Source organism: Pteropus medius, unplaced genomic scaffold (genome assembly GCF_902729225.1).
Source record: "Pteropus medius unplaced genomic scaffold, Ma_sr-lr_union100, whole genome shotgun sequence".
Classification (NCBI taxonomy): domain Eukaryota; kingdom Metazoa; phylum Chordata; class Mammalia; order Chiroptera; family Pteropodidae; genus Pteropus; species Pteropus medius.
This window is the reverse complement of record NW_024356249.1, coordinates 9,855,493-9,881,113: the sequence shown is the minus strand read 5'-3', so window position 1 is coordinate 9,881,113 and position 25,621 is coordinate 9,855,493. Positions and strand designations below refer to the sequence as shown.

Here is a 25,621-nt window from a genome sequence, read left to right as displayed (position 1 = left end):
GAGTGATTCTTCTGAAACACCGGTCATTTATCTTCCTTTCTTATTTTTCTTTAATCTCTGCTCCTTGCTTACATGAGTAAGTGATATATTCATCTTTATCCACAACTAGTGGGTAATTAGTAAAAGTTTATTATACTAAAGGAATTATGGAGAGTATACACCTATTTTATTTTACATGAAGCAGTTATTAGAAGGAAGATATAGGTTTGAGAGAAGATTGAACGAGGAAAGATCTTAGGTAGGAATCTGACAGAAGGGAAGAAAACTCAGTATGAAAATTACCAATAAGCAATTTCTAGTACTAATATCAGGCTATAATATGAACAGTATTCATTTGTGTAGGAAATTTGCATTATGGCACAATTCTACTCTTGTTTCAGAGGCTGAAGAGGAGACACTGAAGAGATCTGAGGGTGGGGATTAGAAATGAAATCCCGGAGGGCAAGTGAGGCTTGACAGTAATGGCAGATAACAGACTTCGTCTGGGCTTGAAATGTGATCTGACCGTCAAAGGAAAGCCAGTGCTATTCTAGGCAGTGAACAAAGAAGAATTGTGCCATAGCATATGGAGTTGGCAAGAGCCCACTGGGAGTATTACATTTAGCACAGTGTCAGCATGATAGAAACAGAAGGTGGTGAGCTCTCAGAGCAACTGTAGTGCTGAAAGGGATAAATAGATGAGTTTATGGAGATCAGTTAAAGATTTTAATCATGCAGGGTTGACTGAATTCTGGCAAGTGTGAGATCAGAGAAGCGGGGAGGGAGGGAGGAAAGGAAAACGGGAAGAGGAGAGACAGGGAGACACTCAATATCTGAAGGGTGGATGAGGGAAGTTTGTAAAGTGAAACTGAGGGCAGGCAAATTTATCTCTCTCTAAGAGGAATGTCCTGACGTAGTTTTTGGGTACTGGGGTCACCTTTATCCCTCAGAATTTTAGTGTGAAGCTGTATAGCCAAAGTGTAAGATTTAAGAAGCTCTTTCCCTTGAAAATTTGCTGAAGAATATTTTGGTCTTATCATTAAAGAAAGTTTTCATCCTAGAAGCCAGGTTATGAAGGATTGGTTTAGTATGTATTAGCCACACACAATATATTGAGCACTGTACACGAGGCAGCATGATTCTTGAGGTTCTCAACTAAAACCACATGTCATTATAGGTTTTAAACATTTTCATTTTGCTTCAATAATTTAGAAACTTTGGCAGATTTCATCATACTATCCCTTTGGAAAAGAATGATGGTAGAAATAAGCCAAAAGTAAACTTAAGAAGAAAATACAGATAAAATCCTATTTAATGAAAGTTGCTTGTCACAAGATGGCATAATATCTGTCTTTGGGTTGAGATTTTCCTAGGTGATGATGGGATGAAGAAGCCTTGGGCCGATAACATATTTGTTCTTAAGGACATTTTAAATGCCAGATAATGGTGCCATTGCCTTCATTGCTGGCCAGATCTCTGAGTTATTTCTCAGTTCAAGACAGGACGAGGAAAACTATGGTGATTTACTTAGAGTTAGCTCTGTTTCCCGAGGCAAATTTATTTGACTGTTCAAATGAAATAGCTAAAAGAGCCCATAGTGTACCGAGATTAAAAAAATTTGTTATCTCTTCCCTCATGTCTGGGTTCCGTGTCTTCCAACTACTTGTGTAGAGAAGCCATCCATGATACAGCTTTGAACATAATGTTGAGTATGAAGAATATGGAATCACGTCCCATTTAAACAGGTAGCTAGCTAATTCTTTCCTCAGTTAACTAAATTATCTCATGCTTCCTAGGCCAGTGTGGATTCTCTAAGAGGCAGATGTCAAGACAAGCTTAGAGGTACAAGATTTATTGGGAGAAGCACCTGTGAACTATAAAGGGAAGGGAGCCAAGAGTGGGTGGGGGAGCTTTCATGATGTGATTCAAGTCTAACTAACCTGTGAGGGAAGACAGGGAAGGAAGATTGGGGAGGAAGAGCCCGAGACCACAACACAGTTAAGAAAATGTCAACCAGGCAGATGTGGAGTCCCTGAACAAAAGTTGCCTGTTAGGGTAACCTCGTATAGGGCAGAATTACACACCAGCTATTACTCTCCTAGAAAACCACCCAAGAAAAATGCAAGCGTATATACATATAAAGATTTGTATGTAATACTTTTTTCTTTACTTTTTGAGATGATCATATAGTTTTTCTATTTTAGTTTATTAATATGGTAAATTATGTCCATTGATTTTTTTTTATATTCCAAATCAATTTCCCATTATTGGATAAACCCAAGTTGGTTGTGATGCATTATTCTTTTTATATATTGTTAGAATTGATTTTCTAAAAATTTGTTAACAGTTTTTTGATCTTTTAGTGAGAAACATTGGTCTATAGTTTTCTTCTCTTACTATGCCTTTGTAGAGATTATGTAGAATTTGTATTATTTCTTCTTTACATGTTTGGTGGAATTTACCAGTTAAGCAATTTGGGCCTGAAATCTTCTGTATGGTTTTTAACCACAAATTCAATTTCTCTAATAGATATAGGGTTACTCAGATTTATTTGTTTCTTCTTGAGTGAGCTGTGTCTTTCAAGGAATTTGTTGAGTTTATTAGAAAAAATTGTTTATAGTATTTTAAATTTTCCTTTTAATATCTGTAGAATTATAATGTTGTCACCTCTCTCATTCTCTATATTGTTAATTTGGATCTTCTCTCTTCTTCTTCATCAGTCTATCAGTTTATTTTTTTAATTCTTCTCAAAGTACCAGCTTTTGGTTTCATTGAGCTTCTCTATTACTTTTCTAGTTTCTTTTTTATTGCTTTCTGCTCTGAACTTTGTTATTCCTTTCTTCTACTTACTTTGGGTTTTATTGGCTCTTCTTTTTCTAGTTCCTTAAAATGAAAACAGGTTTTTCACTTGAGACCTTTCTTTTTTGTAATAGAAGTGTTTAGTGTTATAAATTTCTAAGTGCTGCTTTAGCTGCATCCCACAAATTTCGATGTGCTGTTTTGAGTCTGTTTAAAATATATTCTAGTTTCCTTTTTGTTTTTCTTTTATTCATGGGTTATTTAGAAGTGTTATAATTAATTTCCAAATGTTTGGGTGATTTTCCAGACATCTTTCTGTTACTGTCTTTTAGTTTAATTTTATTGTGGTCAGAGAATGTACTTTGTATGATTTGAATTCTTTTAAATTTATTTAGACTTGTATTATGGCCCAGAATATGTTTTATCTTGTTAAATGTTCTACGTGCACTTGAAAGGAATATATTTTCTGCTCGTTGGGTAGAGTGTTTGATAAATGTCAGTTAGGTCAAGTTGGTTGATAGTATTTTTCAAGTCTTCTATAACCTTTCTAATTGTCTATGATAAGAGAGGGGCATTGAAATCTCTGCTAGAATTGTGGATTTCTCTATGTCTCATTGCAATTTTTTCAGTGTTTGTCTCATGAAATTTGAAGCTTACTTGTCAGATACAGAACCACGTAGGATTATATCCTCTTGATGAACTGGCCCTTCATTATTAATAAATGACATCCCTTATTCTTGGTAATATTCTTTGCTCTGAAATATACCTTACTTGAGTCTATGGCCATGCCACCCTGAACAAGCCTGATACCGTCTGATCTCAGAAGCTAAGTAGGGTCGGGCCTGGTTAGTATTTGGATGGGAGACCACCTAGGAAGACCAGATGCTGTAGGCATAAAAAATTAAAAAAAATAAATAATGAAATAAAAAAGAAATATACTTTACTTGATATTAGCATAACCATTTCAATTTTAAAAAAGAAACTATATTTTAATTTAAAAAATATGCACACTTTTTGAAAAAGCAACAAAATAGGGAGTATTTTGAAACAATCATTTGGTTACATTTACTGAGGGAGGGTTGTTCTAGTTTCTGTATTTATTGAAATTAGGTTAAAATACATGGGCTGATAAAAGGAATTTACAACTCTGGAATTTTTTTTTTTCCACCAAGAATAATTGCCTGACAATGGGATGCCTTTGTGCAGGGATGCCTTTATTACTTGAATTTGCTGTTTTCAGGAATCATGCACCATTAGGGTGTGAGGCTGAGAGACATCCAGTTGTATACTGGTTGAAATGTTGATAAGTCATAAAAAAGACATAATTTATATAGGGAGAAATGCACTCAATATTTTGTCCTGAGTAAAGTATGCAGAAAATCTGCTTAAACAAATGAATAAGCTAAACAAACAAACAAAAACTCATAGACACAGATGACAGTTTTGTGGTTACCAGAGGGAAAGGGAAGAGGGAAGAGGGATGGTAGAAAGGGTAAAGGGTCAAATATATGGTGACAGAAGGAGATTTGACTTTGGGTGATGATGCAGTATACAGATGATGTATTATAGAATTGTACACTTGAAATTTATATAATTTTATTAACTAATGTCACTCCAATAAATTTAATTTTAAAAAACCTGCTTAAATGGGGCATATAATTTTAAATGACTAGGCCTTTAAACCCTCATAAATTATAATTTATAGGATTCTTAGGTACTAGAAATATTGAATGTCTTATCATCACATCATCAAATTTGAAGTCACCTGAGGATGTGTATGAAAGGTAATCATTTCAGCTTTATGTTGATTAATAATAGCATAGTTTTTTTTTTCTTTTAGTATATTTATATCTTTATTTAAGTCTGTTTCTTGTAGGCAGCCCATAGGTGGGTCTTGCTTTTTACAATCTCACAAACTCTGCCCTTTAATTGGGGTGTTTAGACCATTGATATATATTTTTAACTTTAATATCTTTTTATGTTTCAGTGATAGTTGGCATACAATATTATATTAGTTTCAGGTGTACAACATAGTGATTAGACATTTATATAACTTACTAAGTGATCACCCAGATAAATCTAGTACCGTCTGATACCATACAATATTATTGACTTTATTCCTTATGCTATACTTTACATCCCCATGACTGTTTTGTAACTGCCAGTTTGTACTTATTAATTCCTTCCCCTCTTTCACCTACCCCACCAACTCCCTTCCCCCCTCCCAAAATGTTCTCTGTATATATGAGTTTGTTTCTGTTTTGTTTATTTTGTTCCTTAGATTCCACATGTAAATGAAATCATAATGGCATTTGTATTTTTCTGTCTGACTCACTTCACTCAGCACAGTACCCTCTAGGTCCATCCATGTTGTTGCAGATGGCAAGATTTAATTCTTTTTTTAATGGTTGAGTAATATTCCATTGTATATATGTGCCACCTCTTCTTTATCCATTCATCCATTGATGGACACCCAGGTTGCCTCCATATTTTGGGTATTGTAAATAATACTGCAATGAATATATGGATGCACATGTCCCTTCAAGGTAGTATTTTGGGTTTCTTCGGATAAATACCCAGAAATGGAATTACTGGGTCCTTCTTTGTCTCAGTGTTTTTAAGTATTTTGTCTGGTGTAAATATTGCTACCTCAGATTTCTTTTTTCATTTCCATTTTTATAAAATATCTTTTCCTATCCCTTTACTTTCAGTCTGTATGTGTCTTTTGATCTGAAGCGAGTCTCTTGTAGGCCGCATATGTAAGAGTCTTGTTTTCTTATCCATTCAGCCACCCTATCTTTGGATTGGTGCATTTAATCATTTTTCATTTGAAGTAATTGTTTATATGTAGTTATTGCCATTTTATTATTCATTTTATATATATATTTTTCCTTCTTAAGTCTCTCCAATATTTCCTGTAATACTAGGTTGGTGGTGATAAAGTCCTTTAAGCTTTTCTTGTCTGGTAAGCTCTTTATCTGTCCTTCTATTCTAAATGACAGCTTTGCTGGGTAGAATAATCTTGGTTGTAGATCTTTTCTTTTCATCACTTTGAATATTTCATGCCAATTCCTTCAGGCTTGCAAAGTTTCTATTGAGAAATTAGCTGACAGACTTATGGGAGCTCCCTTGTAGGTAACTAACTGCTTTTCTCTTGACGCTTTTAAGATTTTCTCTGTCTTTAACCTTTGGCATTTTAATTATGATGTATCTTGGTATGAACCTCTTTGGGTTCATCTTGTTTGGAACTCTCTGAGTTTCCTGGGGTTGTATGTTTATTTCCCTTGCCAGTTAGGGAAGTTTTCCATCATTATTTTTTCAAATAGGTCTTCAATTCCTTGATCTTTCTCTTCTCCTGGTACCATTATGATGCAAATGTTGGTATGTTTGATGTTGTCTCAGAGACCCCTTAAACTATCCTCATTTTTTTGGATTCTTTTTTCTTGTTGCTGTTATGATTGGGTGTTTTCTGCTATCTTGTCTTCTAAATCACTGATTTGATCCCCTGCATCATCTAATCTGTTGATTCCCTTTTATGTATCCTTCATTTCAGTTACTGTAGTCTTCACATCTGACTGATTCTTTTTTATGTTTTTATCTCCATTTTTATGTTTTCCATCTCTTTGTTAAAATTTTCACTGAATTCATTTGCTCATCCCCTAAGTTCATTCAGCATCCTTATAACTAGTGTTTTTAATTTTGTGTCTGGTAGATTGCTTGTCTCTGTTTTGTTTCGTTCTTGTTATGGAGCTTTATTCTATTCTTTCATTTAGGACATGTTTTTTTGCCTCCCATTTTGGCTGCCTTTCTGTGTTTGTTTCTCTATTAGATAGGGCTCCTAAGTCTCCTGGTCTTAGAGTAGCTTTATGGAGTAAGTGCTTGTGGGGCCCAGTGGTGCAGTCTTCCCTGGTGCCCAAGGTGTGTCCCTTCTATGGGTTGTGTGTGCCCTTCTGTTGTAGTTGAACTTTCGTTGCTGTTTGCACGTCAGTGGAAGGGATTTACCCATGGACTGATTGGTTATGAGGATTGGCCGGTGAGGGGGCTGATGCTACGGAGAGGATTCACTTTAGCAGGGCTCTAGTGCCCGCCCAGTCTGCCCTTTGGGTGTGTCCTTCTTACATGCAGCCCTGGGTGGTGCTCTGGCTCTGGTCAAAGCCAGCCACTGGGCATGCTAGTCCAAAGGCCTCCTGTGAGGGGCCCAGCCACAGGCCAGGTTCAGCTACAGCCAGTGTACTGCCTGGGGCCACCTGGCAAGAGTCACCAGGCAATCACAGATGGCTGCCACCTGTGCTGGGCTTAGAGGTACCTTGAGAGGCCAAGCCAAGAACCAGGGCTGGTTGCTGCTAGTGCCAGACTTAGGATTGCTCAGCAAGAGGTATGGGACACTACGAGTCCAGGTGCAGCTCATTTGGGTTTTGTAAGCTTTCAAGAGATTTTAACACAGTCTGCAGCATGAGCCAAGACAGGTCATTTGTATGGGGAAAAAACCATACAAATGGTTTTTTTGGGTGGGCCTGCAGGTTGAGAGGGGCAGGGTCTCAGGGAATCACCTGGGTGGGGCGACCTGTGTTATCCAGGTTGATGGAACTCAGATATGGTAGCTGCCTACATCTGTATGGAGCGGGAAGGGCTCAACAAAGGAGCGATGTATACTGCCAGCACTTCTGTCTGGGAGAAAGCTGCGCCTCTAGCCCTCGCCCTGAATCCAGACAATTCAGTTCCTCCCCGTATTTCCCCAGCACTCCTCAAGTAACTACCCCAGCGCTGGAGGTCAGAGCAAGTGAGTCCCTGCATGGGCACTTTAAGAAGAATATTTGCGACTCTCACAGCCCTACTCCCTTAGCCCTCCATCTCGCTCAGCCACAATCTCTGCTGGTTTTCACAGTCAGAGATTGTGGGGACTTCTCTTCCTAGTACTGGAACCCTGGGCTGGGGAGCCCAGTGTGGGGCTGAGACCTTTCACTCCTCCAGGGGACCTCTGCAGCCAGGATATCCCTCCCGATTCTCAACCTCCATGCATGGTTGTTTTGCATCTCTGCCCGTCTTACCAGTCTCAAGGTGCCCTCTTCTGTATGTCCCCAGTTGTAGGACTTCTGTTCAGCAATACTTCAGGCATTTCCCAATGATGTGTGTTCCGTAGTTTAGTTGTAATTTTGATGTGGTCATGAGAGGAGGCGAACATAGCATCTACCCACTATGCTATCTTGACTGGAAGTTATTTACTGTGATTATTATTTAATATTTAATGTGATTAATATTTAATGTGATTATTCATATGGGTGGGTGTAAATCTGCCATCTTGCTCTTTGTTTTCTGTTTTTCTCATCCTTTATTTCTCTTCTCCTGTTCTTTTGTATTAAGAATATTTTAATCATTTAGTTTTATCTCTCAACTGGCTTATTAATTATAACTCTTTTCTTTTTTTAGTAGTTGTTTTAGGGTTTATAATTTATATCTTTAACTTATCACAGACTACGTTCATGTGATATTATGGTACTTCACATATAGTATGTCAGTCTTATAATAGTATACTTCTGTTTCTCCCCTCCCATCCTTTTATTTCAGTATTTTTTATATTTCCATAGTACCTTTTTATTTATTTGCTTTAAATAGACTATAAAATTTTTTCTTATAAACATCTTTATTGCATGTGTTTATTTTTCTTAATTGAAATATATCTGACATATGACATTGTGTAAGTTTAAGTTGTACAACATGTTGATTTGATACATTTACATATTGTTTTATGATTGCTATTATAGTATTAGCTAGGACCTCTATCATGTCACATAGTTGTCATTTCTTTTTTGTAGTGGGAGTAATTAAAATCTAGTCTCTTAGCATATTTATAATATAATATTGTGTATAATCACTATACTATAGATTAGATTTCCAATTCTTATTTACCTACGAATTGCAAGCTTGTACTCTTAAACAACCTTTCTCATATTCCTCAACAGCCTGCCAGTCCCTGGTAACAATCATCATTTACTTTGTTTTTATGAGTTTGGCTTTTTTAGATTCCATATATAAGTGATATCATACAGTGTTTGTCTTTCTCTGTCTGACTTATCTTACTTAGAATATATATTCTTTTAAACACATTATCCTATAGATTTGGACATGGAAGGGTCTCCAGGATATTCTCATTAAGTTTTTTTAAAAAAGGAAGTCAGAAAACCACTCTTTGTAGTATGATGATGTATGATCATATTTTTATTTAAAAAATAAATAAGTTTTTTTATGAATGTGTCTATTTGTAAATTCATAGGTAAAGGTCTAGAAGGATGAACTTTAATAATGGCAGTCACTTCTGGGAAAGAGTGAAGGATAAATTTCATGTCCTATTCTGTATGTTTATGTATTATTTAAATTTTAAATAAACATATTAATGAATAACTTCTATTTTTTAAGCAAGTGTAAATAAAAATGAGATTGTAAAGGTACTGAAAGAAGTCATTGGTGATTGTTTACTAAATGTGACATAAAACCCAGCGTTCATAAGTGATACATTTTACTACATAAAAATTAACCTCCAAATAGGAATAAAACTGGAACAAAGGAAACTTTCACTTGTAATAGTTCTGAAATGATGGAATTCTCTATCAGAATCCTGTATTTTATAATTCTAAAACATAGATTATGAAAGGATATATATGATATTTTAAAAATATTTTTAATCTATGTGGAAGAGGGGTAGAGAAATGAATATTTTTATATTTGCAGATGGAAATATAAATTGGTATAATTTTTTTGGAAGACACTTTGGCAATAATGAATATGCTATTTATTCCTTTTGACTTAGAACTCTACTTTTAGGAATTTAGTTTGAAGAAAAAAATCACAGAATGTAAAGATTTAGATTTAGTGTTTGTTGCATTACTATTTATAATACTATAAGTTTAAAAACAATGTTGACGATAGGGAATTTTTAATAAACTAGGATACATTTATTCAGTAGAATACGAGCCACTTAATAAAATGTTGTAGAAGTACAAAATTTACACAGTGTATGTTATGTCATTGAATGCCTACTATGTACTAGGTTTGTGCTGTCTTTTTACTATTATTTAATCCTTAGAATAAGCCTGTGAGATAAGCACTTATTATTTCCATTTTATATATAAAGAAACTCCAGAATTGAGAGAGGTTAAATAAGTTGTCTAAAACCACACAGTAAGTGGAAGAGCTGGGATCTGGTTATGTCTGTCTGACTTCAAAATCCATGCTCTCACTTACAGTATTTAATGATTTTATAAACATGAAATCTGTAATAATATATTAAATGAAAAAAATGATAACATGATCTCACTTTTTGCATATAAAAATTTACCAGAAGAATATATTCTAAAATGTCAACAATGATGATAGTTGAGTGTTGGGATTATGGTTGGTTTTGTCTTTCCTTTTGTTGTTGTGTTCCACAGTGAACATAAATGACTTTTAAAGTTTTTAAAAGATATTCATTTCATAGCAGAGGGGTGGGGTGAATTAAAAAAATAATCATTCCCTCTTTTCTGTTTCTAAAGGAAGATATATTTCTGAGTTTGGGTGTATCCACTCTTGATGTTGCCTGTAATTTCCCCTTGGCTCTAGTTTATAAAAACTAGAAGGTTGAAATGGCATTGTTATTCTGAGTTCTCAAGATGTGAACAGATGAAAAATCTTTAAATAATAACATTGTAACAATTATTCAGTTTGCTCCCTACATCTGGGACCATGGCCACTAGTAACAGGATTCAGAAACCAGAAATAGTACCTAGAAATTTACATTTAGCAACTCCCCAGGCCCATCTCTTTTAGCTTTCCACTAGAATATTGCTCCTTTCTCCCAATCCTTTTTTGTTAGTTAAGGGGTTTTTTTACTTAGGTAAAAAGAATTTGAACCAATTATAAACAAATAGCTCTCTTTTGTGCCTGACTTTTTATGCTTTTCTGTTGCCATGTAAACCAAATAAAGCTAGCTTAGTAAGTAAACCAGCTATTCCCTGCAACCTCCCTCCTTAGAGGAAGTGGTGAAGGTAATTGCGGAGGACAAAAAGAAAGGGTAGAAACTGAGGGAAGAGAATATGGTGTTTACATTCGTAGTCTTGATTCTCACTGTCTCTGTCTCTTAAGTATGAGATTAGAGTATGTAACCTATAGCTATTTGTGCTGGTCCTTAGTCATTTTTCCCAGCAGCAAAGAGATGTAGTTTACTAATAACTTTTTCCTATTTGTTTGCATGTTGGAAACTATCAGTCTTTGGGGGTGGAGTTAATAGAGTCTAAGCTGTCTTTCAGGATTGGAAAAGAAGAAAATGAAAGGTTGCAGAGCATGGCATAGGGCTTATGATTTTTAGTTATAAAAGGTTAACTTTGGGGATTGGCATAAAAAAGTAGTTCCAAGGGGTCTAATTAAATGTACATTGGAGGCAGTATGCAAAGGCTGTAAGTAGCTAGCTGGTCAGTAATTTACAAGCATTTATATTTACAACTAGATAGGTAATAAAAAACAGCTGAAGCCTAAAACATATGGCACAGAAATTATGTAAGTACTTGGAATCAGATAGTAAGGTGTTTATTTAAATTGTAAATACTGATTAGGGGTTAGTGAGGTAAACATAGGGTGAAACATAATTGTAGGAAGACAAAGAGTGAGTGTGGCAGTTATTCATCTATTCAAGGTATGGAGAAAAAAATTATCTCTAATCTGAGGAGACTTTGGAAATCAATCAGCATCATATAGTTTATCTTCAGAGCCCATAGTGGCATGCAACACTAAATTAAACATTCCATCCAAATGGTCCCTAAACTAGGAAAGAGCGAAAGTTGAGTAGGAAGTACCATTATAATAACCTAAAGTCTCTCACTAGGCAGTAAGGTTGATAATGAACTTAACATGTAAATAGCCAAACACTTTTTTTCATGGCCTAGTCTTAATTTCTTATTGTTTCTTTATGCAAATATAAGTAATGCATAAATTTATTCTTTCCCCCCCATATAATATGACCCTTCTGTGTAAATACAAAAAAAAGCTTCTTTTTATAGATATTTACATTGTTTGACTGTACTTCGGTTTATGTACTCAAAACCCTGTTGATGGACATTAGAGTGGTTTCAAATAGTTTTAAACTGGAATTTTAGAAACTTTAAGCTTCTTTTATTAGCCAGGCCACAGAAGTTAATAAATAGAAACCAGTTGAATATAAATGAAAAACTACAAATCTAGCTGTAGTTCTAATGTGAGCTGTGGAAAGATGTCTGCATATCTTCATAGTTATTCTACTTTCATGTAATCTCCTTCTACTTTGTTTTTCTTTATTACCATCTATTTCTCTGATGCTTGGTTCCTCCCTGACCTAATCCAATACACCAGCCTCCCTTACAGCTAGTTAGACCTTTGTTAGGAAATTATTAGACTTGCAGATGACCTTTGCATACTATAGCCACTGAAGCATAGCAGTTTTCAGTCTAGGTCAGGATGGGAATTCCCACTGTCTTCCTTGCTGGAAGCTCTGTTAGTGTTATTACTCAGATAATGCAGCTCTACTGGCATTGTCCCCTAGCCCCCTTACCAAGGTATTCCTAGTAACAAATTTGCATTCTATTGGTGGTAATCCCTACACACTTGTCAATTACCCCATGAGACTGGCACCTTACATTGCTAGAGACTCATCAGGAGTAGAACAAACGGTACTAGGAAATGCTCTTTAAATCCTTAAAATGTACATAAGTCTCTGCTCTTTGGAGGGAAGCATAAAAGGATGATTGATATTATTCTGGCTGCCCCACTGCCACAAGGAAAAAAAGTGGAATAAAGAACTGAAGGAAATGATACAAAGAAGTTTTGGTTAGGGGAGAAAAGCACTACATTGAGATCAAAGCATGAGTTTTGATATATATTCTATTACTAACTTTGTCTGTAATTTGTTCATTTCTCTGGCCCTGAGTTTCCACACCTATGACATGAGTGTTTTGGAATTTGAAAAATCTCTCTGAAATTCTAAGGCAAGAAAAGAAAAGGGGAAAAAAGTGAACCAGAGATGTCTTCAAGATTCCATCATGATTTTAAATCGTATAAAGTGGAGAGCTTGTTCGATACTGTGTTTAATACCTATTGCAGTTCGTATTGTTACATAACAAATTACTGCCAGAATTTAGAGGTTTAAAATTAATTTATGTTGCTCACAGTTTTTTTACTTGGGGTTTCTCTTTTTTTTTGGCCCTGCCAGTTCATAATTTTTAGCTAACAAAGTAATAAATTTAAGTAGGTGTTTATAATATATATTTAGTTGTTTACAGTGGGAGACTAATTCAGTGTGTTCAGTACTTCATACTTTGGAAAATACAAATTACTTTTGCAAGTTACCCTTATAGATAGAATTAACTAAAAGCGTAGCATATAATTCATTGGTACCACTTACCAGAGAGAGAAAGGAAAAGATATAGGAAAGAAGGGTGGCAGCGGTGGTGAGGGGGGAAGGGAAAGATGGGGCCAACGATGGAAATGGAGGACTGAGTGTGTGTAAGTCACTGTTGGCAGTAAAAGTGACTACTGTCCCCAAAGTGCTCTTGTAGAATTCTGTGAATTTCTAGGGTGGGATTGACACTCATGATCATCATATAAAACCTATTTGGGGTAAGATAGTGAAAATAAGAAATATAAAATGTGCCTATAATCTTGAGAATTTACCAGCAGTTGAGAAGATTTAGCAAGTGCTCAAAGGGAAGAATTTCAGTGTAAAGGAGTCTGGGCTATAAGCCAGTTAAATAGTACAGGCAATAATTACAAAAGCAATTTAGAAGGGTGGATTATCCCCAAGGATATAAAGGTAGAGCTTCAGATAAGCAGCATATACTTTGACATTGGAAGAAAAGTACAGAAGGCAAATAGAAAGTAAATAGAAGGAGTATATAGAAAGGAGACAGAAAGGCATTTTAGACTGGGGAATTGCAAAAGTACAGGGAGGGCCTTACAGGTATTCCTGGACCTTGTTAGTACCCTCATTCACCCTATTAGCTGGTAGGAAAGTGACGGGAACCCGAGAGTCTTTTTACTTATATTTTATTTTATTTTTTTTTTAAGTTTATTGGAGTAACATTGGTTAATACAATTATATAATTTTCAGGTGTGCATTATAATTTGACATCTATATATTCTATTGTGTGATTACCACCCAAAGTCCAGTTTCCTTCAGCTACCATATATTTGATCCCCTTTACCCACTTCACCCTCCCTCCACCCCCCTATATTTGACTCCCTTTACTCCGTCTACCTCTCCCCTCCTCCCTACCCCTTACCCTCTGGTAACCCCAAAAGTCTTTTTAGACTCCTCCCTGTTGAGTTAACTCAAAGGTAATATCAAGAAGAAACAAAAACATATTTGGAAGGAGAAGAGAAATAATGATTCAAGTTTTCAACCTAAGTAACCAGACAAATAATAGATTAAAAAAATTTTTCTTTTAAATAATAACACAAAGTAAAGATAAGGGAGGTATTTTGAAAGAAGGGGTGGGAGAGCCCTCTTCCTTTAAAGTATGAAGGAAGAAGGAAAAGGTAGGTGTATATACCAAGAAATTTTGATTAAAATGTGAGGGAATTTTAATAATCTCAGCCTTCTTTGTAATAAGAAGGCTAATTGGCTAAGTGAGGCAGGGGCTTCTTAGAGATGGAGGTATATGTAGAATTAGCAAAAGACTTTGAGACTCAGCCAGAAATTCTTCTAAACTAATTAGAAAATTATGAGATACAATTTGAGAAAATGACTTTAGAGCTAATAGCACAAGAGCTGGTCAAGAATGAGTTATGCAGAGAGCAGACATTTTTGGATTTCTTCCTTCAGATCCTAGAAGCTTTGCAGGGATATGGAAATATTTAAAGGATTAAATTGTTGAGCAAAATTGATATTGAAGAAAAATTGACCTATTGTTTTTCTCCTTTTGTGTGTTTGAAAATGCTGGTGGTTAATGTAGCTATCTACCCGATGGGACCTAACAAGAGTTTATTATAATCAACTGTCAGAACAGACTATTCCGAACAAAGTATTCACTTCCCATCTGTTTGGGGGGTTCATGTGTAAGCATATAAAATTCCATTTCACTGTTTGAAAATGATTGACCTATATTTTTAAAAGAGCATTTATTATATATATTTAGAACATATATATAAATTTTCCCTTTCTCCCTATTCACACCTGGCCCTCACAGATAATCATTGCTGACAGCTTCTTGTGTTCTATTCCAGAAAAATATGTTGTGTGTATGTCTAATATTATACATTATTATGTATTGCATTATATACAAGTATATGTTAACATATATATCTTGACAGTGTATTTAAACTACATATCTTAAACCATGTCATTTACATCCTTGCTCAGTCAATTATGTAAAGTCCTTTCACTTTTCTTCTGTCCTTTGGTCCTCATTTCCTTTGTATAGGGAAGTATACTGTGGGGATACAAACTCCAAACATTTTTTGTTTTTCTAACCAATTTTCTATTTCATTGCATTCATCTTGAATTAAAATAGCTTAAAACAGCAAAACATTTTCCTTTTTATTTAAAATTTTTTTTTGTTATAAAAAGTGAGGAGAATAAATGAAAATATTAATCACATTTGTTGGTATTCAGTGTTCCTCTAAATGTTTTACTAGCCCATCTCTCTCTGTTTGGCATATCCCTGCAGTTTCTCCCCACTAGAGGTCACTAGGATATTCTTTGTTTTAGCTGGACTGTTTATAGTGAATTCAGAATGAAAACTTTCGTATTTTTCTTATTTGTCCTGCATTGTGGTATGAATAAAATCTTTATCCTGAGATCACTCTGTGTTTGGCATATATGGGCAGTTGTTCTCTATGCTAGCAATTTTGACTTTGAAGACTATTTTGTACTAAATGCTTTAAAGAAGAAAAGTAGCAGGAGGTCTCAGAGAAATGGGTGAGAATTTGGAATTATTTAGATCCCAATTATCACATTTTGGTCATTGACCCTGAAGGGGAAAAGAATAGGCATATTTAGGTCAATGGAACAAAATAGAGAGTCCAGAAATAAATGCACATATATACAATAGAGTTTTGACAAAGGAACCAAAGTAATTCAGTAGGGAAAGGATATTCTTTTTAACGAATTGTGCTGGAATCATTAGATATCCATCTGGGGGAAAAGTGAACTTTTACCTTTATTTCATTCCATGTATAATAATGAACTAAAAATGGATCACAGACTTTGGAAGAAAACAAAGGAGAAAATCTTCACAATGTTGGGATAGGCAAAAATTTCCTAGTACACACAATATAAAATCCTAAAAGAAAAAATCTTGATAAGACTTCTCCAAAATTAACTTCTTTTCAAAAGACAGTTAAATAAGGCAAACCATGGAATGGGAGAAAATAGTCACAATACATATATGAGACAAAGGACTGATATCTAGAATACACAAAGAACTCTTATAACCCAATAATAAGACACGCCATTCAGCTTTTTAAATGGACAAATGATTTGAAGAGACAAGCCTTGGTAGAGCCTATATGAATGCCAAAAAGCACATGAGTTACTCAACATCATGAGTCCTTAGGGAAATGCAAATTAAAACCACAATGAGATACTGCATACCCACTAGAATGGCTGAAATTTAAAAGACTGGCAATACCGAGTATTGATGTGGATGTGAATTAATTGGAATGCTCATACATTACTGGTAGATAACAGTTTTCCAGTTTGTTATAAATTTAATATATACTTACCAAATGATTCAGCAATTTTACCCCAACCTATCTTTACCCAAGAAAATGAAATCCTGTGTTCACACAAAGATAGCCCCAGACCGGAAAAAAACACCAAATATTCATCAACGAGAAAATAGTTGGTACATCCATATAAAAGGATACTACTTAGCAATAAAAAACAATGAACTACGCGTGGAACAATATGGATGAATCTCAAAAATATTATGCTAAGTGAAAGCTAGACACAAAAGAGTATATATTTTACCCTTATATATTTATATGACGTACTATAAAAGGTAAATTTATAGTGACTGCTGATCAGTGGTTGCCTAAGGCCATTGTGGTAGTGGTTGAGGATCAGCTGCACAAGAGAAGTAGAGTAAATAAATGAGTTAACCAAAAAATTGCAAATTATGAAGGAAAGAAGGCATAGGCGGCATGTACAAAGGCTCTAAATTAGAAACAAAGATTGGTTTTTAGTAGATTGTGGTGAGCAAGATGGTAAATGGTGGGAAATGAGGTTGGAGAGATAAATAAGGGCCAGAAAGAGTCAGGTCCTTAGAACTTGAGAGGGAATGGACTCTAGAGCACAACGTGAAACTCTTCAGTGAAAGGGGAGAAGAAGGAGAAGCTGCGGCAAATGAGGTAGGCCTGATGGTTGGAATGTGAGGGTTTATATCAGATATTTTCCTCTTTTCCTATATTTAGTCTCTTTTTTATATAAGGTAAGGCTGTCACTTGAAAGTTGGGATAGAAGTTATTTATGAGAGTCATTTTTGAGGTGGACTAGGAAATCTAGGCTAGAAGAGGTAGGAAGTGAAACTAGGAAGGGGTTTGATGAATTGCGATAAAATTACGGTGGGGTCAAATGATAGAATTTTATGAGTTGGGGCAAATTCTGCAAATGAAATGGTAGGATAGGAAGAACTGGGCATAGGTTGGCTTCGAGGTTTCTGAAATGGAAGTCCACTTATTTTTTTTTTTTAAGTCAGATTCCAGCTTTATTGATGGTTTAAATTGTCTGCACTCTTCATATCCATCTTGAAATCACATGTGATGACCATTGTTACATCAAAGCTCAAATCAAATTATTCCTGAAGAAGAAAAGTTTGGCTCCCTTAATCAAATCACTTCTCAAAATGATGAATATTTTGTTTATTTTTAATTAAGTTTATTGGAGTAACACTGATTACTACGATTATATAATTTTCAGGTGTACATTATCATTTGACATCGGTATGTTCTATTTCGTGTTTACTACCCAAAGACCAGTTTCCTTCAGCTACCATATATTTGATCCCCTTTAGAAGTCCACTTATTGAGAGAGAATTCAGGAGGTGGAGTCAGTTCAGGGGTAATATGATGTTTTGGACAGGCTATGTTTGAGGAAACCATGGGATGTGTAAGTGGAGATGTCCAGTAGGCATTTGGATGTACAGATCTGAGAGATCTGGGCTATAGACAGACATTTAGGAGTTATCAACACTTCGATAACAACTGAAATGTGATGGTGGAAGATGTTACAAGATGGAATTTGGGAGATTAGAGAAGGGGAGAGTGTGTGGTTTCCTTCTTTCAGAACCAAAGTGGTTGTGGTGGTTGTTGGTGTTTTGTTTTTTTCCTTCAGCATTCTGTCTCCTTTTCCAAGTACGTCCTAGAAAATACAACATGGAGTGGTGGTAAGAGCAGAGTTTAAGTCCTGGCTATGCCACTTCCTACTGCATTCCTTGAGCAGATAAATTTATGAGCCTCAGTTTTCTCAAATGTTCAAAATAGCTGTATCAAGAGAATGAGAAGACAAGCCACACACTGGGAGAAAATATTTGCAAAAGACATGTCTGATAAAGGACTGTTATTCAAAATACACAAAGAACTCTTAAAACTCAACAGTAAGAAAATAACCCAATTAAAAAATGTGCAAAAGATGATATGCAAAGAAGATATACAGATAGCAAATAAGTATGTAAAAAGATGTTCCACATCATATGTAATCAGGGAAATACAAATTTAAACAACGAGATACCCACTACACACCTATTGGGATGGCCAAGATCCAGGACACCGACGGTACCAAATGCTGGTGAGGATATGGAGCAATAGGAACTCTCATTCATTGCTGGCAGGATTGCAAAATGGGACGACCACTTTGGAAGACAGTTTGGCAGGTTATTATAAAACTAAACATACTCTTAACATACGATTGCACTTGCTGGTATTTACCCAAATAAGTTGAAAACTTATGGCTACACACAGATGTTTTATAGCAGCTTTACTCAAAATTGCCAAAACTCGGAAGCAATCAAGATGTCCTTCAGAAAGTGAATGGTTAAAAAACTATAGTACATCTAGAAAATGGGATATTATTCAGCACTAAGTAGAAATGAGCTATCAAACAATGAAAAGACATGAAAGAACCTTAAATCCATATTACTAAGTGAAAGAAGACAATCTGAAAAGACTACATCATTCCAACTCTATGACTATTCTATAAAAGGCAAAACTAAGAAGACAGTGAAAAGATCAGTGGTTGTCAGGAATGGGGTGGGTGATAGAAGAGATGACTAGACAGAACACAGGATTTTTAGGGTAGTGAAACTATTCTATATGGTGGTATAATGGTAGTGGATCCATGTCTTACACATTTGCCAAATCCATAGAAAACACATCGCCAAGAATGAACCCTAATGTAAACTGCGGATTTAGGGTGATAATGATGTGCCAGCGTAGGTTCATCTCTTGTAACAAATGCACCACTGTGGTGCAGGATGTTGTTAGCGGGGGAGGTTGTGTATTAAGGGCGGAGGATATATGAGAACTGTTTGTACTTTCTGCTCAATTGTGTTGTGAACCTAAAACTGCTCTAAAAAAAATAAAGTCTATTAAAAAAACAGTAATAAGAAGCTGCATGGAGACAGGTCAGATAACTGGACTGCTAGTCTAAACTTGACATCACTGAACTAATACTCTAGGATTCACAGGTTTTATTTTCAGTTGTTTGCTGCTGCTTAGTGGGGAGGTTTTGCTTTCCTTCCTCACCTTTATCACCTCTGTCAAGTTTTTTTTTTTTTTTTACAGTGATAGTGTAAACAATTACAATCCATGGAACAGTATAATGATAGCCTAATGAATGTATAAATATAAATTTCTAGATTTTTATATTGTGTGTGTGTGGGGGGGCGGAAATGGTGAGGAAAACCCAACTCCAATAAGTAAAAGAAATTTATTTCACTAAGCAAAGAACTATTTGAATCTCTGTTCAGTTGTATTTTTTACCTGGTTAACTTTTACACCCAAGTACGAAAGATTTTCAAATAGATGCTATACATTAATCTACTTTGAGTACCAGGGCCTCCCTCCTCTGTGGGTTCCAATACAATTTCTGAAAATATGGGAAAGGGGTATTGGGTTATACCCATGCGTACAAAAGAGTTTGCACAACTAATGTGCAGTGCTTGGCTAGCCTCTGGCTGGTGGATAATCTCCCCTCATTTCTTATTCCGTGCAGATTTTTTTTATTTGGAAGGGGGCAAGAATGGCAAAAGTCTTTTTTTTTCCAAAAAAGAGAATAATAACCAATACTTCTGGTCATTTATACTATAGATGTTCTCACGTGTGAAATATTATACATAGAAGAATATTCATTACAGCACTAGCCTGGTGATTTACAAATGGCAAAAGATAGGCAACAATATAAATGTCCATTGGTAGGGGAGTGGTTAAATAAATATTGGTATATCTATAAAATCTGATAATGTGCAGAAGTTAAAAAGAATGAGGCAGCTCTATACATACTGTTATGGAACAAACTTTAAGATAATGTTGGTGGGGAAAGATGTATAACTGCATGTATGATATGCTACTATTGGTGTAGAGAAAGAAAGAATACCCGTGTGTGTGTGTGTGTGTGTGTGTGTGTGTTTTTATGCAAAGGATATCTCTAGAGGAATGCACAGTAGAATTTCTCTCTAGAGAGGATAATCAGGTGCTGAAGGAAAGGAGTAGAAAGACTTTTCACAATATATTCTTTATGTTTCTTGAACTTTGTGCCATGAACCCATTACTTTATTAAAAACAAATAAAAAAGTAGAATCCAGATCTTAAAAACTTGCCTTATAGGCTCATCCTGAGGATTAAATGAGTCATGTACATTCAGTCAGCCCTCTATATCCATGGGTTCCATTTCCAGCCCTGGATGGAAAGTATTTGGGAAAGAAAAAAAAATCTTACATTGTTGCTGACTTATACTATGTAGTTAGGCCTATGATTGCTGTGGCTATAGACTTTTTTTTTGTCATTTATTCCCTAAACAAATAGAGTATAACAACTATTTACATAGAATTTACTCTGTTAGGTATTATAAGTAATCTAGATGATTTGAAGTATACAGGAGGACGTGTATGGGTTATATGCAAATACTATGTCATTTTATATAAGGACTTGAGGAGCCTTGGATTTTTGTATGGGGGGAGGGTCCTGGAACCAACCAATCTCTCATGGATGCAGAGGGACAACTAAATCTATTGTAGTGCTGCATGGCATATAGTAAGTATTTAATAAACGATAGCCTTCGTTCTTGATTTTTCCCTCCAATTCTCTAATTACTCGTTGGAATTTTTCCAGGAGGTTCCCCAGTGAACCTCCCAGATCCCACAGTGTTGAGCTGTGTTTGCACAGCTCTTTGGTTGTTATTGTTGTTGTTATCTCTGGCTACCAAACAATTATTAAGCCCTACATGGTAGAGGCTGTATATTTTCAATGAATTCATATTGAGTATCAGTATGTGTCAAACATTATGCTAGGTGAACAATGTAGATAAAGTCCCTGCCCTCTTGAAGTTTAAATTCTAGAATAGGAAAAAAAAAAGTAATTTCAGATAGTGATGAGTAAAAATAACTATTGGGAGCAGAGCCAGATAGGATAATCAGGGAAGGCCTTGAAGAGGTGACATTTGAGCTGAGACCTGAAGGATAAATTCCTTGGATTGTGTGTGACGCTTTTATATCTCAATTCCACCCACTCAGAATCTCGATTATGTTCTTGATCGTTTCCTTCACGTTATCTTAGAACGATAATTCCTGATTTTAGTTTGTACACAACATTCCGTATTTAATTATGTTCGGCTGTAGCTCTTCTGCTTCCCCTCCCTCTCTCCACCAGAGTGAGCTCTTTAGCTGACTTTTTTGAATCTAAAGACACCTTTAATTCTTTATCTGTCCATTTTTTAATTTGATACGCAGGGTTTTATAAATAGTATTACCATCCCTAGACATTCCCCTTCGGTATATGTGCTGTTCATTTCTTCATTGTACTCTCTCAGTAAGTAATAAGTTTGCAGCAGATTTCACCGTAAGCAGTAGGGATATGTTAGTCACCATAATAGAAATTATAAACAATAGTTCAGAGACTTCCCAAATATTATTAACTAAAGTAAAACCTTTTACTGAAGAGGATCTAGTCCTCCCAAAGTTAGGTTGCACCTGGAAAATATGTCATGCTCTCTTTTTGCCAGGTGCTAGGTAACACAATGATGACCTTGAAGTCACTCTTCTGAGAGCTAATCTGTTCTGTTATTCTACAATCAGAATATTCTTGATACTTTTGGTGACTACTTTGAGGGGAAAAAAAATCCATTTCTGGGGAGTGTACTTTGTATTAAGAGACTGGGTTTCTTGGATTCCACATTAAGATGTGAAACAAGTAGATAAGGAGTTGAATAAAGCTGTTGATTATTGGAATTAAGAACCAGTTCTCTCCCAAGATTACTTTTTTGCATACATTGCATAGCAATGATCTCCTTCTGAATTCCCAGGCATTCTATTGTTTTCTTGATAACAAAGAAAGAAAAGGAAGAGAAAGGGAAAGAGAAGAAAAAGAAAGAGAGTAAGAAAAGAAAGAAAAGCATAGCAGCTCAGAATCAGTCTCAACCATTAGGTTTTCAGATTGCATTGGCGGCATTGTTTCTCTCTAGGTTGAGGATTCCCACAGAGAAGGGTCACAGTGGGTTTTTTTTCTTTCTCTCATTGTAGATACCTATCTGAATCAGAACTAAAGGAGATTCTTTTTTTTTTTTAAAAAAAAAAGGAGATTCTTATTATTTTTAGAAGTTACAGCAGGCCCCTTTACTGTCTACCAATTACTTCAACATTTATAATTCCTAAGTAGATTCTACGTCTAGTCCTAAAGGTTTATCTTTCTGTTCTATTTAGTTTATCATCTGTGTTTTTTCTGGAAGAGTTCAAATGACTGTCATTTGTTATTTGGGGTCATTTCATCTGTGTATTGAGTCAGCCTTCATGTTGTATGGAATTTTAAAGAGCTCATTTTGTTTCTTTTGAAAATATTTAATTCTTTTTTCTTTATAAATGATTAGTAACTTAACTGTAACACTGTACTATTCAAAAATATTCTGTTGCATATGACAAAATAAGGTAAATTATTATCAACTATAAATCTGAGGGAAATACAAATTTCATTATATGTTCACTTTGTATTTACAAATTTTCGTAGATTCTTTCGTTAGTCAGAGAACTCTCTGATATGTTAGTTTCTTCTTTTTCATTATCTTTAGATATAGATGGTATAGCTGTAGGTTGAAAAAAATAAGTCTTCTAAATCTTTTTTGAAAGCAATTTATCTTTAAGTATAAAACATTACTAAAAATTTTCCTTTATTTTAGAATATTATTAAATTCTAAAATAATGTTTTAATTAAATTTTTTTGATTTAGAAAAATTGAAAAAGTTTTTTGAATATTATTTTAAAACAAGTCAAGTGTACTTATTTGTATTTTCACATAGCTACAAGGGAACCTTTGGGGTTTAAATAGAAAAATTTATTGGATGAAAATGAAGTTACAGAGATTATAGCAGGTATAACTGAAGACAGACAATAGGAGCATAGAAGAAGCAATGAGCTGAAAACACTTTTATTTATACCCTAAGCCAATCTCCTTGGTAAATTTTAGAGAACACGTGCATTCCATTAGCCAGTACACTGATGACATCAGCACGCATCATGTAGCCTCTGGAAAACATCACTCTACACTCCTGAGAGAATGAAAAGAAAAAAAGACAAATAACATTTTAGGATTATTATGAAAATACTTTGGACTCTGAAACCCCTTAAGTAAAAAAAAAAGGGGGGGCGGTAAAAAGAAGAAATCTCCACTGTTAATGGCAGAGGTTATCGAAGTTTATAAGCATGAGGAAACCTTTCTGAGACACCCATTTGCAGGTAAAAAATTCATGTCTTCTTCCTCCCCACAGACTTTAAAAATCCCCAGACCTTCCTCTGGTCTCCAAGCCCTTCTTACAGCATGGGTTCTCAAAATGTGGTCCGAAGATTCCTGGGGGGTCCCTGATACTTTTTCACAGTGTCCATGAAGTCAAAGCTACTTTCATAATAATATAAACATGTTATTTGCCTTTTCCATCATGTTGACATTTGCACTAATGGTAGGTAAGCAATGGTGGATAAAACCATTAGCCCCTTACCATGAATTAAGACCATGGCACCAAACTATTAGTTGTCATTGTATTCATTCATGTGCACTTGCAGTTAAACTTTTTTCTAGTTTCACTTAAGAATGTCCTTGAACAAGCAATTAAAATTATTAATTTTATTAAACGTCAACCTTAGAGTACAAATCTTTTTTTGATTAAATAGGAAGTACAGTTGGTACAGTTGACCTTTGAACAACATGAGTTTGAACTGCACGAGTCTACTTATATGCAGATTGTTTTTCAATTAATGTTGTAAATGTATTTTCTCTTCTTTTATGATTTTCTTAGTAACATTTTCTTTTCTCTAGAGCTTACTTTATGGTAAGAATATAGTATATAATATATATAACATACAAAATATATGTTAATTGACTGTTTATTGGTAAGGCTTCCAGTCTACTGTAGGCTATTGGTAGTTAGGTTTGGGGGGAATCGAAGTTATATGTGGATTTTCAACTGTATGGGGGTCAGTGCCCTCTACCCCCATGTTGTTTAAGGGTCAGTTGCACATGTAAAGCACTTTCTGCTTCATGCTGAAATCATGATGGTTGTCTTGAAGGAAAGCACTCATTTTTGAGTTGAGTAAATTGAACTAGCCTCTTTTTTATGGAATACCACTTTTGTGTGAAAGAAATGATAAACTATAGTTGTTCAGACTTGAGCATTTGGCAGACATCTTCTTGAAAATGAACAGAGTGAACCTGTCACTTCACAGAAAATGGGCAGTATTTATTGTCAATGATAAAATTCAAGCTTTCAAATGAAAATTAGAGTTTTGGAAACTCAAAATCTGCCACCATGAGCGTAACAGCTTCCAGGCAAGCAGCCTTCAGTGCAGACCTCTTATTTGAGCTCCAGACTCATGTCTACTTACCTACTTTGTGTTCACATAAAATGTTTCACAGATGTTCCAAGCTTAACATGTCCCCAGTGGAACTTTTCTCCCACAAAATTTTATCTCTTCACCCCACCTGAGTTTCATTCATCTAGGTAAATCACCTTCAACCCAGTTGTTCAGTTGAAAGTCATTCTTTTTTCTTGCCTCCTACATCCAGTTTTAGCATGCCTTTAAAATTTCCTCAGGTTGGCTTTTCTCCTTCTTCACTGCTATCAGCCTACTCCAGGTTACCATCATCTTTCACTACTACTACATCAGCTTTCTAATTGCTCTCCTTGCCTGTCTCCTATGGAAAATCAATTTTCCATACAGCAGCAAATGTAAATATAAATTGGTTTGGTCATTTCTTTGCTTAAAATCTTTTCATGACATTCATTAGAATAAAATCCCAAATCTTTATCTTGGCTTATAAGGCCCTTCATCTTTGGGCCTTTGCCTGTCTTTGCAACCTTATTCTTCCTTTCATTCACTAAATTCTTACCACACAAATTATTTTTCCATTTCTTAAACATACCAAGGTATTTCTTACATTGGTGCTTCTGCAATTACTATTTCCTTTCTTTCATTTAGTAGCTGGCTTTCTCTCATCGTTCTGGTCCTATCTCAAGTGTTATCACTTTAAAAATGTCTTCCTTGATTATTGTATTCAAGGTAGTTTCTTTCTTTTATACTTTACTTTAGCTTCTTGGTCATTTCATTTATAGCATATACCATAAATTTAACTATTCCATCTATTC

The 25,621-nt window shown here is 35.2% G+C and overlaps 1 protein-coding gene and 1 pseudogene across 3 annotated transcripts in view; both read left to right on the top strand.

The window, feature by feature from the left end:
* AHCYL2 (adenosylhomocysteinase like 2) overlaps positions 1-25,621 on the top strand; it is a 137,996-nt gene that overhangs the window by 50,475 nt on the left and 61,900 nt on the right. The gene's annotated exons all lie outside the window — the stretch shown is intronic.
* On the top strand, positions 3,554-3,672 carry LOC120601289 (uncharacterized; annotated as a pseudogene).